At 38.1% G+C, this 14,150-nt stretch overlaps 1 pseudogene; it reads right to left on the reverse strand.

Moving 5' to 3' along the window:
- Window positions 1-9,227: 9,227 nt before the first annotated feature.
- On the reverse strand, window positions 9,228-11,926 carry LOC118845850 (annotated as a pseudogene).
- Between the last annotated feature and the right edge of the window lie 2,224 nt (window positions 11,927-14,150).

Below are 14,150 nucleotides of genomic sequence, written 5' to 3' on the forward strand. Positions count from 1 at the left end.
TATATTTTTACATCAAAAAAGAGAAAATCAATTAATTGGGCATGCAACTAAAAAAAAAAAAAACCTAGAAAAAGAGCAGATTAAAAATCTCCATCTGAGCACCAAATTGGAAAACCTGAAAATCAAAAGTAAGATTAATAAAATTGAAAGTAACAAAACTAGGAGCTAGTTTTATAGAAAAAAAGATCATAAGTCATTAGTTAATTTAACCTTTTTTTTAAAAAAAGGAGAAAAACAAATATCCAGTATCAAAAATGAAAAGGGTGAGATCACCAGCAATGGAAAAGAAATTAAAGCAAGCATTAGGAAATATTTTGCCCAATTACGTGCCAATAATTGTGACAATCTTAGTGAAGTTATTGCACATTTTTAAAAACATATATAACACCCAGATTAACACATGAAGAAATAAAATGTTAGATAATTCCATCTTAGAAAAAAAAATTGAACAATCCATTAAGGAATTCCCTAAGAAATAATCCCCAGGGCCAAATGGGCTCATAAGTTAATTCTACCAAACATCAAAAAAAAAAATTCCCATAATGTATAAACTATTTGGGAAAACAGGCAACAAAGGAGCCCTATCAAATTCCTTTTATGAAACAAATATGGTGTTTCTTCCCCAAACCCAGAAGAGCTAAAACAGAGGAAGAAAACTATATGCCAATTTCCCAATGAATATTGATGTAAAAAAATTGTGCTCTTTCCTTTTCCGGTTGGTATGGGAGCAGCGGCAGGAAAGCGTGACTCTGGGCCAGCCCTTGCTCTTGGGCCGAGCCCAGATGTTGATAAAAAGAACCTGTGCTTTCCCGGCAGCCCCCTGGGTCCCGGCAGCCCCCTGGGTCCCGGCAGCGGGGGAGGGATCTTACGCCCCCATCGAAGCTGCTAGCTGGGTTGTTAAAACACCTGGTATGGAAGATATAAAGTGAGGAAACTGCGATTCTGACAGTTCAAGTGACTTACTCAAGGCAATAGAGCAAGTAACAAGGCACAGAAATCAGTTGATAATGTATAATGCAGTATGAGCTCACAAAAAGACTTCTTTGGCTTTGGAATATTATTTTATGCTTATTTTGGACTATGCCACTACCTTGATATATGGGATATTCTGAGAGTTGATTTCAACCAAAACAACAAAGCCATATGGTGAATTCTTGATAACAGAGGAAATGTGAAGCTGCTACTTCCACCACCAAGCCCATTCAACAATCCTGTATAAGCTAATCTATGATGCATAGACAATGTTTTCTTGAAATTTGATAAGACTTGCCAGACACATATATTAAAAGCCAAGAATGTCTCTAAAGAAAGAAAAAAAAAACACCTGAACTATGAGTTGAATAAATCTTTCCCCTTCCATTCATTTGCATGGGAGAACAAATAATTTTTGGTTCACCAAAAAGATTTCAAATGATCAGATCCATAAATATCTTTGGTTTTCTTTTCTTTATTTTTGCTGTGACAAAATCTCCCTGAAATATTTTGAGGGCACATGACCTCTATTTAAGTACTAAATTGTAAGTTACAGTAAATGATTATACATGTATTATAGATAGATATATATCTATAATACGTGTACATGTATAATCATTTACCATACCTATTTATTATACATACTTATTAAAGTTATACTTTATTTAGTACTTGTATAAATATTTTGTTAGTATCTGTATATGTATATATATATACATATATATATATAAAACCATAAATAGTAATTTACTATTTTGAAGTCATGTGTAGATCATGTACAATACACATAGGCATATGAAAACACATATGTGTTTTTACTTATATAAAAACACACACAGGGGCAGAGCCAAGTTGGTGGCAGGAAAACAGGGACTTGCTTAAGATGTCCCCCAAATCCCTCCAAACACCTGCAAAAATTGGTCTGAATAAATTCTAGAGCTACAGAACCCACAAAATAACAGAGAGAAGCAGGTCTTATGCCCAAGATGGCCTGGATGCTTGCTAGGAAGTGTTTATCACACCATGCTAGAAGTGGAGCACAGCCCAGTGTGGGCCGCATCAGGACAGACCAGGCTCTAAGGAAATCTGGCGGAGCAAGCAGTAGGGCCCTGAATCACTGAGCTGTGGCAGCTACCAGACTTCTCAACCCAGAAATTCCAAAGACAACCTAGCAGATCAGTGGGAAAATTGCTGCATCACAGTGAGAGGAGTGCGTGCTTGGCCCCCAGCCCCAGGGGCAGCAGAGGTGGAACAGCAAGGTGGCTGCAGCAGCAGAAAGCTCCTGTGGCTGCTTCCCATCCCTGGCCTACCCAGTGGGAGGAATTAAGCAACAGATCAGAGCAGCAGTGCAGGGAGCATTTTGTGGGTGCAGAGACAGGGTTCTCTTGCTTTGCTCTTCTTGGATCTGGGTCACAGTCCTGGTTGGCTGTTCTTGCAGGAGGAGGAGTGCTGGTGTGGCAGAGCTTGCCATGTAGAAGTAGCTCCGAAAATAGCAATGCAATGCCCCTGAAGCTTGGGACAAAGCACTCCTCATTCTGAAGGCAGTCATTCCCTGACAAAAAACCTCAATGGTGAAGTAATTGGCTGGGAACATGAGTAAGCACTAAAGGAAACCCAAAAAACGCTGAAGAAAATAACACCTTAAAGAATAGACTAACTCAAATGGCAAAAGAGCTCCAAAAAGTCAATGAGGAGAAGAATGGCTTAAAAACTGGATTAACCAAATGGAAAAGGAGATCTAAAACACCACTGAAGAAAATACTACCTTAAAAATAAGAATGGAGCAAATGGAAGCTAGTGACTTTATGAGAAATCAAAAAATTATAAAACAGAACCATGTTGCATGAGAGTATGAGCCGGATTATCAGCAGCACAGTCTCAGTTCCGTCTTTCCTTGTTCCAGCAAGGGGCTCCAGGTTAGGGTTGTGTTTGACACTGAGCCTAAAGCTACTGAAACTTTGGTTTGATCTTCTGAACGCCTTCAGAGTGAGAACAAAACCATTACCCCTCTATGGGACCACCTCCAGAGAGTGAGGACCTATCTCAGATTTGATCAATGCTATCATTGCTTTGTTCTCAAATCTGGACATTCTCTTACTGGTAGGGGCATTGGCTCTACTGGGTCAGACATGGGAAAAATGACAAAGAACACTTATTGGCCCAGCAATGAAGAGAGGGTGTCAAGGGCACCCACATGAAAAACCTGAAGCTTCCCCTTGAAAAGTGGCTCACCTAAACCCTACTGCCCCCCCCACTTTCACGTTCCACTCATGGCATTTGAACCCAGCTAGCACTGGTCACCTATCCAGTATGACATCTCCCTTCAACAGGCATTTGGACTAACAGTGAGGGCCTCAAATGCTAGCAGCAGTGGCACTGAGTAGCTTAGATGCCAGGGGATGTCAGGGATTGATTAAGGACACTAAGTTTCTAACCACATCCACTTTTAATGCATGTCCAAGTCTGCTTTTAACTTTTGATTTTTGCCTATGGCCCTTGGTCTAGATCTGGTAGTTGCTGCTTCTTCTGTTGGTCATACTTCATACTGCTTCCACTTTACCTTCTCTTGCCATTTAACCCCATGCATCCCCCTGTCTTTGAGATATTTCATGTAGCTGAGGCAGCCCCAGGCCCAGGTCCCCAGTATTGAAAGGACAAGACTTCAAGCTGTGATCTGTTGGGATTAGGATGAGTGTAAGGGGCTAGCAATCCCTTCTTGGGGTCAAGGGAAGGAGATCAGAAACCTGTTTCACCTATGCAAGAGATATTGAGACAGTGAAACTGGGCACTCACTTGCAGGCTACCGTCGTGTGTTCCTTCACCTTTCTAGAATGAGGTTAGACCTACCTCCTGGTGGCTAAGAATAAGTATTTGATCACTTGGAAAGGTTAAGATAAATGCATCCAGAATACCTCCTTCCTCACTTTTCCAGAGTCTCTCCCTTTAGGATATTTTGTCCTATTCCTCCTAACTCTATCAGAAACAGGCTGTTTGGTCTATACTTTTGCTTTTGTATGAAGACAGTCATAAAGGAGAGAGACAGAGACAAAGAGAAAGAGAGACTGAGAGAGAGAGAGAGAGAGAGAGAGAGAGAGAGAGAGTTTTGTCAACAATCTTTTCTTTAAGAGATGGTTATCAAACTTTCTAACCCAGGTAAAGTTTATTTTCTTTTCTGTCTGGCCGCATTTAAAATTTTACAAGGTGGCAGACTCAGAGATTTTCACAAAGACACAGCGCAGGCAAATACAAACAGAAAACACAGATAGTGATAGCTTTTATTGCTCCTCTAGATTATATTGAGACCAGTCTCTATTACAGATTACTAGTCTCATGGGAGAGGAGCTGGGACTGAATGCCAATAAGCCTAAGGAAATTCCCTCTATAGCCACGTTCATCTCTTCAGTGATGTCCCACCAGAAAGATGAGAAAAAATTGAGTTCAGAAAGAAATCCCAGTGAAATTCCCAGAATGTCTTCTGTCTAGAAAAAATTTTCTGGCTGCCGGGGCTGTGGACGCTAGGTCCCAAGCAATTCAGTCAAGCCTTCCTAGGTGCTTGAAGGACCTCCCAGGTAAAAGAAGAGAAAAGATAGGCTTACCTTTGGTTTAGATGAAGTCTGAATCAAAGACTCTGTTCCATGTGGAGGTGGGGTGGTTCAGAGTCAGAGACTGCCCACTCATGGATGCCAAAAACTGTTGCAGTTTCGTGGTGTGTTGTGGTGGTACCATCTCAAAGATTCAGTGTCGGATCACTTCTAACCCAAGTATAGGCATTTATTGAGGACTGACACCCCTCAAAAGTGAGTTAGTTTCCAAGAGGAACCAGCAACTTCAGTGAAATCAAGATGGATTTTTATAGGGTAAAGATGAAATTACGTAACAGATATTATGAATATCAAAAAGGCAGGAAGGATTTTTAAAAGAGTAGGTAAAGGGGAGGGGTTTGCTAAGGGATTAGGTAATTGGGGAGGGGTCCCAGCCTCAGTGGAATTGTGCATGTGGTTACCCACAAGGCATACAAAAAAAAAGATTCAGGGGGCTCCTATGTATGATAATGATATTATAATAAGCCTCTCTATGTCGTAAGTTCACCTAAAGAACAGCTTTTGCTGTTACTGTGCATGTGCCTACTTAGGGAAAGTCCCTTCCATTGTTTTGGGTCCACATCATGGTTGGGTGTCCAGGTGATGCTGCTTTATGATTGGCTGACTATTATGGTCCTGTCTGAGACTAGTAAGATGTGGTTGTTGTGGTTGAGTGCATAGACACACCTGCTGTTTCTGTGAGAATTATAAAGAATAGGTCTGAGGGTAGTGGCTAGCTAGAGGCAGTAGCTGGGAGCCCATCACATGGACATGGCTGCTGTTTCTGTGAGAAATATGAATTTGTGGACACACCTGTTTTTCAGGGTTGGCAGTGAGGCAAATATGAAGAGGTTAAGATATTGAATGGGGGGAGGGAGGGAACTAGCTAGGTAGGGACAGTGGTCTTGCTGTTCAGTGGAGCCTGTGATTGAATTAGGGGCCTGTGTTGTGGTTAAAGCCAGACTGTGTGGCTAAATCTAGACATACCTGTTGTTCAGGGAGGCCCATAGGGAAGTTTGAATGTTAGGGCTGGAGGCAGCTTTGTTAAGATAGGATGGAGGGATATAAAGAGTTGGTAATTATTACCAACCAAATTTTTACAGTGACTTTCTCTGATAAGGATTTCACTCCTCAAATAATAGAAAAGTGAATCAAGTTAATAGAAATAAGTGCCATTCCTCAATTGATCAATGGTCAAAGGATATGAACAGGCAGCTCTGAGACAAAGTAATCAAAGCTATCTTTGGTCATTTGAAAAAACAATGCTCTAAATCACTATTGATGAGAGAAATGCAAATTAAAAACTACTCTGAGCTGTTATCTCACATCTGTCAGATTGGCTAATATGACAGAAAAGGAAAATGACAAATGTTGGAGGGGACATGGGAAAATTAAAACACTAATGTACTATTGGTGAAGTTGTATACTGATGCAACCATTCTGGAGAACTATGCCAGAAAAGCTATAAAACCATGCATACCCTTTGACCAAGCAATACCACTTCCAAAGAGACAAGAAGCAAAAAGGAAAAGGACCTATGTGCTCAAAAATATTTGTAGCAGCTCTTTTATTGGTGGCAAAGAATTGGAAATTGAAGGGCTGTCCATCAAATAGGCAATGGCTGAACAAGTTGTTGTATATGATTGTGATGGAATACTAGTGTGCTTTAAGAAATGATGAGCAAAATGCTCTCAGAAAAACATGGAAAGATTTACATGAACTGATGGAGAGTGAATTGAAAAGAATCAGATTACGGTATACAGTAACAGCAATATTGGATGATGATATACTATGAATAACTTAGTTCTCCTCAGCAATACAATGATCCTAGGCAATTCTGTAGGACATATGATGAAAGGTGCTGTCCATCTCCAGAAAAAGAACTGATAATGTTTGAATGGAGATCAAAGGCACTGTTTCTATACTTTATTTTTCTTGGGGGGTTTTGTGTCTGTTTTCTTTCACAGAATGACTTACATGGAAATGCATGACTCCACATGTATGAACTATGTCAAATTGCTTGCCTTCTCAATGAAGGGGAGAAAGGGAGGGAATTTGAAACTCAAAACGTGAAAAAGAATCTTTACATTGTTTTTACATTTAATTGGGAAAAATAAAATATTAAATGAGAAAAAAGGAAAAGAAATATGGCCTCTAGCTGCTGCAATTATTTATTTTAACATGATTTGACAAGGAGTTTACAAGATTCTGATATATATTCTTTAATTTGTCGTGAAACTATGCTTTTATCATACTGGATATTAAGTATCGCCTTGATTAATAGACCATTTTTCTAAGATTTGATTGGAGCCCATCAATTTTTCTGTGGAGTTTAAATGAGGCAAGTTCCCAGGCCACTGAAGTATGTGTATCTCTTTCTCTTAAATACATTTCTTAACCTTTCATGATATGTGGAATGATGCAAGGTTGTGTTGTACTACTCCATATTCACTTAGGAAGTTCTAAAATTTCAAATTTATTCTGCTTTTCAGGATACCAATATATTTGTCATAGTTTGTTATTCTAGAAAAGACTTCCAAGCCAATGCGAAGTAAAAAAAATCCCTAAAATATTTTTGGGAAAAGGTTGTTTTAGAGTCTAATGTAGATGCTTAGCTCTTACAGGTTTACCTGGATTTCTGACAATATATTGGTATATATTTGAATGAAAAGGTGACTGTCATTAGCAAAAATAACTTTTTTCCAATTTTCAGTATTCTAGTCTTTATATTGTCTTAGATATGACATTTTTCCTCTTCATAGCGATGGTTGAAAGCCATTTTTAAATAGGTTTTTTTCTTGTTCTTCCAACTTTAAGAAGAAGAAGCCTGTATAGAGAAATCAGTAATAAACCCTCTAGCCAATAAAATCTTCCTGAAGGTAGTTGCTTGTTTTCTGAGGATTAATTAACAGCCTCAAAGCAATGTTTTGCCAGTTCTTAGTTCTTTTTTTTGGTTTTAATTATCCTGTCCTTTAATCTTTGGCAAGACTGATTCTATTTTATTATGTCAGTGAATAATCCCTGAAATGCATGATTTTACTATACCAAAAGCCACTGCAATAATTTTAATAGTCACTGAAGTTCTATAACTATTGAATATTTCATTGGAGTAAAATTCATTGTTCAAAATAACAGCATTATAAACACACAAAAAAGAGAGAAACTAAATGCTATACTTCGTATCAAACAAAATCCAAAATTCTACTGGTAGAGAGCTGAACTAACGTGGGAAAACCAATTCAAATCATGTTCATCTAATCATGATCAAACATTCTTAGTCATTTAAGTGTCAATAGAATCATATACATGTGGCCATTTGACTACTAAAAATAAAATCATACCAAAATTATTCTTTTCTCAAGTGAGCCACACTATACTCTAGGTGCTGAATAAATGCTTTTTGACTGACTGTTGGATTGATCAACGTCAACTTGGTCTTTAGAAGAGTACTAACAGATATAGTCACAACTATGATGCACTGGCCACATTGTTCAACTGCCAAATGTACACTTTACTAAAAGACTATTTTATGGAGAACTCACACAGAGGAAGCACTCACATGGTGATCAGAAGAAATGATACAAGGACACTCTCAAGGTCTCTCTTAACAGCTTTGGAATTGATTGTGTGACATGGGAGACACTGGCACAGGACCACTCAGCATGGTGTACATTCATCAGAGAAGATGCTATGATCTATGAGCAAAGCAGAATTGAAGTAGCTCTAAAGAAATGTAAAATGCACAATTTAGAGAATTCACCTTAAATGTTCACATGGACCATTTGTGCCCAACCTGTGATAGAACATTCTGAGCTCATATTAGTCTGATCAGCCATAGTTGGACACACTGAAACTTGACCCTAGCATAGTGATGTCATTTTGGTCCTCTTTGAAAATGAAAGACAACAACCAATCAACTGATATGGAAACACATGGGCATCACCAATGTATTAACAGGATAAAATAAAGACCTCCAGCATATTGGGGAAATGCTATAGAAAGATATGAAAAATTCAGACAATTATCAAGCAAAATGAGAAAGCATTTAGGGTTAGTAGTTGCTAGTAGCTGCCATTTGTATCAAAGTATTAATAACAAAAATTAAATCATTCCTCTACCGAAGTATTAAATGGTCAACAATAGAGGACTATGATATATGTGAATAAAATAGGAAGATTTAGCATATATGATGTTTCATTTTATAACTAAATATAACATGAAAATTAATGCTGTTATTAATCAAGTTGATCCAGTACCTAAAATTATAAAATGCCATATTTGGAAAAGACTTGTGTGAAGATATAATCCCAACTCTTGCCCAAAAAGCAAATTCTTTTCATAATATTCCCTTGAGATTATACATCATGTCTTAACATCTGAAATAAACAGTGTTTGCCATGAAGTCCATTCAATTTTTGGACACTTGAAATTTTGCAGTATTATTCCTTATGTTGAATTAAAACTTGGTTTGTACAGGAGAAGTCTATTCCTTCCACAGATGATGTTCCAAGTATTGGAAGACAGATATAATGTCCCTCCTGCAATTCCCAGCAATTTCAATAATGTTCAAAATCAAACAAATAAAATAAATGGAAAAACTGTGAGAGGTGAGAAATATTCTACAAGAATTCCCTATTGTCTTCTTTCCACAAAAAGATATTTATTTTTGCTGCTCTAGGGAACTATGGATATCCTTCCTTTAAGACAATGTTTCATCTGCTTCAGTGAATTCAGGGATGTCTGCCTCAGCTTAATGTTCCCACAAATCAAGATAAATGAGTGGCGTGAGGGATAGATGGCAGCAATGATGTCACCAAATATCACTGCTAGTTCACTCGGTGGTAAAAAGTGGTTAGATGTTAATATGAGAAAGGCCAAACAGTAAACGACAAAGAAGATAAGGAAAGGGATCATAGTTTTCATGGCTCTAAAATGGATCTCTGTTTTGGGATCTCTGGCATCCACAGCATTGAGCTTCATTTTCCTGGTATGTTTCCACACAGAGAGGATTAACAGGTAAAAAGAGATCAGGGACACAGAAAAGGGAAAGAGAGTCCCCAGATTGAGGAAAATCAGGGTATTAAAGTAGGCAAAGCTCCTTGTATTATTTCTCTTGTTCTTTTTGCTTCCCCAGCTCTTGACATCTTCATGATATTTCTCTATTATTAGGTGGCTAATGAATACAGATATAAGTAAAGATGCCAGTAGGATTATGATAATTGCTCTGTTCATTCTCCACTGCAGCCAGAGAAAAAGGGGGTGGGAGAAATTGGCTATCTTCAAACAGTAGAATATTCTAAGGCAGGTAGCAAACCAAACACTTAACTGGTTGATGATTGTCCAGAAGCTGTCCATAATTTTCACAATGTTTTCACAGTCAAATACCTCTGGATAAAAAATTATTATGAAGATATTTGATAGCATTATAAACAACAGGCCAATTCTTGAGATAGCTAGGCTGGTAAGAATTAAATCAACCAGGTAGATTTTCTGTTTCTTGACCCAATGAAGTTCACCAGTCCCATGAATCCATTCCCCAAAATCCCCATTATGAACTCTTCAGAAAGAAGGTCTCCATTCCATCTAACATGTCTACAGAGACAAAACTCCAGTGTCCAATAGCACAGCTTTTGGATTAATTTTCGACCAACTTGCTGAAGAGAGGTATCTATGTCATTGAGTTTTTGCAGTGATTTCTTTTTCTCTGCCTTTATTGTGTCTCCCGTCTCCAGAGAGAAAGCTTTTCCCTATATTTTTGTACAGGGTTAGAGCTGATTTCACAATATTTCTCTATTCTTTACAAGTACATTGATCTATGTATGGGTTTCTAGGAGGAACTATGTGTCCTTTTACTAGCACTGAAGCTTGTGTGATTTTTGCATGCATGGTGAGAACTGAAGGGTTAGGCTTCTATCTGTTTACATGCAAACAGGAGAAGATTCCCTTTCATCATTTTGCACATTCCTTTTGATGATACTTTCCATACAGTTCAAATTCATCATCAGTTAGAGCGATGAATCAAGTGACCCCCAAAATAATCCATATTCTTGATAATGAAACAACTCTGGAGATGAATTTCATTATTGCTACCGGCAGTAAATATTCACAAAGGCTCAAAGGTCACGATTAGAAATAACTGGAACAGTGAGCATAATCCATCCACATAATTCAAGCCCAAAAGGAAGATTATCTTCAATTACATCTATAATTTAGGAAGGAAAACATTCAAATTCTAATACATCATGACAATTCACATTGTCATTAATCGGTGACTTTTTATGAAACACTACTCACAATAAAAAATAAATCATCTGAGTTTAATGTTCTTTTGACAAGATAGAAGTAAATTCCTGGTTATTACTTAATCTGCTTTCCAAGAAAGATGAGGCATTCTATTTTCATTATATCATTCTCATTTCACCATCTCGGTGCTTTTTAAATGTTACTTGGCTCAAAGTTATTGTCTCCAGTTATTCAGAAAACTAATACTTGAAGCTCCTCCAAATTTACCAATGAATTTCATTCATTAAGAATACCTATACAATTTCAAAAGACTAGGGATAGAAAATGCTATCCATATCCAGAGAAGAAACTATGGGGTCTAAAAGCAGATCAAAGCGTACTATTTTTACTTTTTTTGTTGTTATTGGTTTTTTTCTTTCTCATGGTTTTTCCCTTTTGTTGTGATTTTTCTTTCACAACATGAGTAATGTGGAAATATATGACATCGTACGTGTATAACCTTTATCAGATTACTTTCTTTCTTGGGCTGGTGGAGAAAAATCTGAAACTCAAAATCTTACAAAAATGAATGCTGAAAACTATCTTTGCATGTAAATGGAAAAAATGCCAATAAGCACAACAAAAAAGAATGTCTCTGTCTCGTACTTTACCTTGACATATAATATGTTAAAAATATGTATGATGTATGAAAATTTCCAGTCGACACCCCTCAAAGTTCACAGGGCCACAAATCCATGAAGGAAGACAGTAGTAAATCAATCAATCAACAAGCGTGCATTACTGCCTGGAATTGTACTAAGGATTGGTGATTCAAAAACAAAAAATGAGACATTCCTTTGGGAAGCTTGCAGTCTAGCTTAGAGGGTAGATAACATGTATATAGATAAGTATTTACAAATAGATATACAATCAATACAAGGTAATGGGGAGGACTGAAAGTACTAGAAACTAGGGTGATCAGAAGAGACATTTATTCCCTTTATTTCTCACCAGGCTCTTCTTTCATGCCCCAGAAACCTCTTTTTTCCTGAAAAGTCATTTCTGCCCCAAAATTCACTCCTGGGAAGTACTCTCACTTCCTGTGACTGGATGGCTTCTCCTAGAACCTCCACTTAAAAATAATTTTTAGAATATAAGCTCCTGGAGTGCAGGGGGCAGAGACTGTTTTCTCTTTGCTCATATTTATATTCTTGGTCTTTGATTGAAAAGCCATCGATTGAAAGTGCGGAGCAACATTTCCTGTACAATCCAACCTGACTTCCTCTTATCACTTCATCTGGGGCCTAACTCATTTTTTATCTGTATTACTTGTTCAAGTTTCACCTGCTAATGAATTAAATACCCATTAACCTAGATATCAAAGTCTGGAGAATATGTATTTTTCATACACTTTGTTGCTTTAGTGTAGATATTAGATCTGATGAGACTTTATAATGTTCTGAGATTTTATAAAATCATATTGCCCACAAATAGAAACATTTGGGGGAACCTCTGACATCTGCCCTGCTGCTGTCTCTCTTCTACCCACTTGGAACTGTGACCTCCCCACCCCCACCCAGGATACACTTGCAGAAATCATACCCACCCTTCACCACATCTCATTTGCTCAGTTTTTGAACTCTGTCTTTGGGCTGTTCCTCACTGGTAGGTGAATATAAACTCACAAACAAACTAGATGGTTTCAGACCATACAAAAATGTCTTTTAGACATTTGAAGACACATCAGAATCAAGACCTGCTTAGGCACCTTGTCATCTGCCTCATAGTTGTGTGTTGAGCCACCTCACCCTTGATCCTCTTACTTGGAGAACATTAATCACATTTATACAACAATTGGTACTAAAAAGAGAGCAAAAAGTGAGTGTCCCTTGACTCTACTCATAAACCCTGTGATTCCTTAAACTAAAATTCTCTTCCTTATCCACCATTCTCCTTATTACTTCCCTTATTGGAATATAAGATCCTTGAGGACAGGGCCTATCTTGGTTTTGGAGTTGTATCCCCCAGTGCACAGTCTGGCACAAAGTAAACACAATATTGTTTTCATCCTTTCAAGTCACCATCAATAGGGAATATCTCCTTAATTTGGACTTCATTTTAGGCTGTTTCCACGGCACCTCCATGGAAAACCACTTTGGTGAGTATATCTCTCTGTATAATTCTTTCCTCCATTCTAATCCCCTGTGAAAAGAGTAAAGTTATTTCAGTAGTTATAACAGTCCAGGAATCTTGGGTGAATTAGATGTATATCCTCATTATCATTCACTCAGCCTCAGTCACACAGCACTTTGTTTAGCTGGTGTCTATTCTCCCAGAACACTTCTAAATGAACCTTAGGATTTAGCTCTTATCAGATCACTATGTTAAACTTAGCTGGTCTATTTTTTAATCTCATGATAGTTCTTAGTCTGTCAGAAAATTTCCTGATGGCATGGTAGACTCTTGGTTCTATACTCCTGTTAGTGTACATTTTAGCTAAGTATACACTTAGCTAACTAAGTTCCCTTTCTTGTGATAAATGAATGAAGATGGTAATGAAGACAGGTAAATATAACATTATTCCAATAACCTCAAAAATCAGAATATATTGACCTGACGTATAAGCCAATGCCTGAATTCACAAAAGACAGTATCTTCCTTTACAAGAAACTTTACATAAAATAGGAGGGTAGACAAAGGAAATGTTTGAAAGAAACTACTGCGTTTCTTTTCTGGTTGAAGAGGAATCTTCTGATTTGAGACAAAGCCATTTGTTTTCCTAGAAAACAAAAACCATACCGTTTAGAAGATATGTGTATTTGAGGGGAGCGGGGGGAGGAGACTCCCAGGAGCCAAGATGGTGGAATAAACGGGAACTCTCCCTAACTCTCCCATATTCACCTCCAAACAACCAGAAAGCAGTTCCCCAAAACAAATCCTGCAACAGCAGAACCAGAAAAAAGATGGGATGAGCCATTCTTTTAGCCCACAAACTTAAAAGTCATCAGGAAAGGTTTGTCCCACTGGGGTAAAAGAAGAGCACAGTCCAGGAAGGGAAACATCCAGTAACCCAGCAGCAAGCCCCATCTCAGTAAACCAGCAGGAGATCTTGAGCCACAGTGTGGTGAAGCAGGCAAATGCCAACACCACAATCACCCTTCCTCCCCTACCCCACCCCCTGACTCAGCATAGACAGGGGAACAGGCAGACAACAGCTCCTAGAATCAAAATGTGTTATAGCATAGCCCTGTGAAATCAGGCAGCCACCAGCAGCTAGACTGTCAAGTGCTTCAGGGTAGCCCCAGCAAACAAGTAGACATCAACACAGGACTCCACAGGTGCCTAAGCAAACAGGCAGATACTAGTACTTGGACC

This window comes from Trichosurus vulpecula, chromosome 4 (genome assembly GCF_011100635.1).
Source record: "Trichosurus vulpecula isolate mTriVul1 chromosome 4, mTriVul1.pri, whole genome shotgun sequence".
In the NCBI taxonomy this organism is placed as follows: Eukaryota; Metazoa; Chordata; class Mammalia; order Diprotodontia; family Phalangeridae; genus Trichosurus; species Trichosurus vulpecula.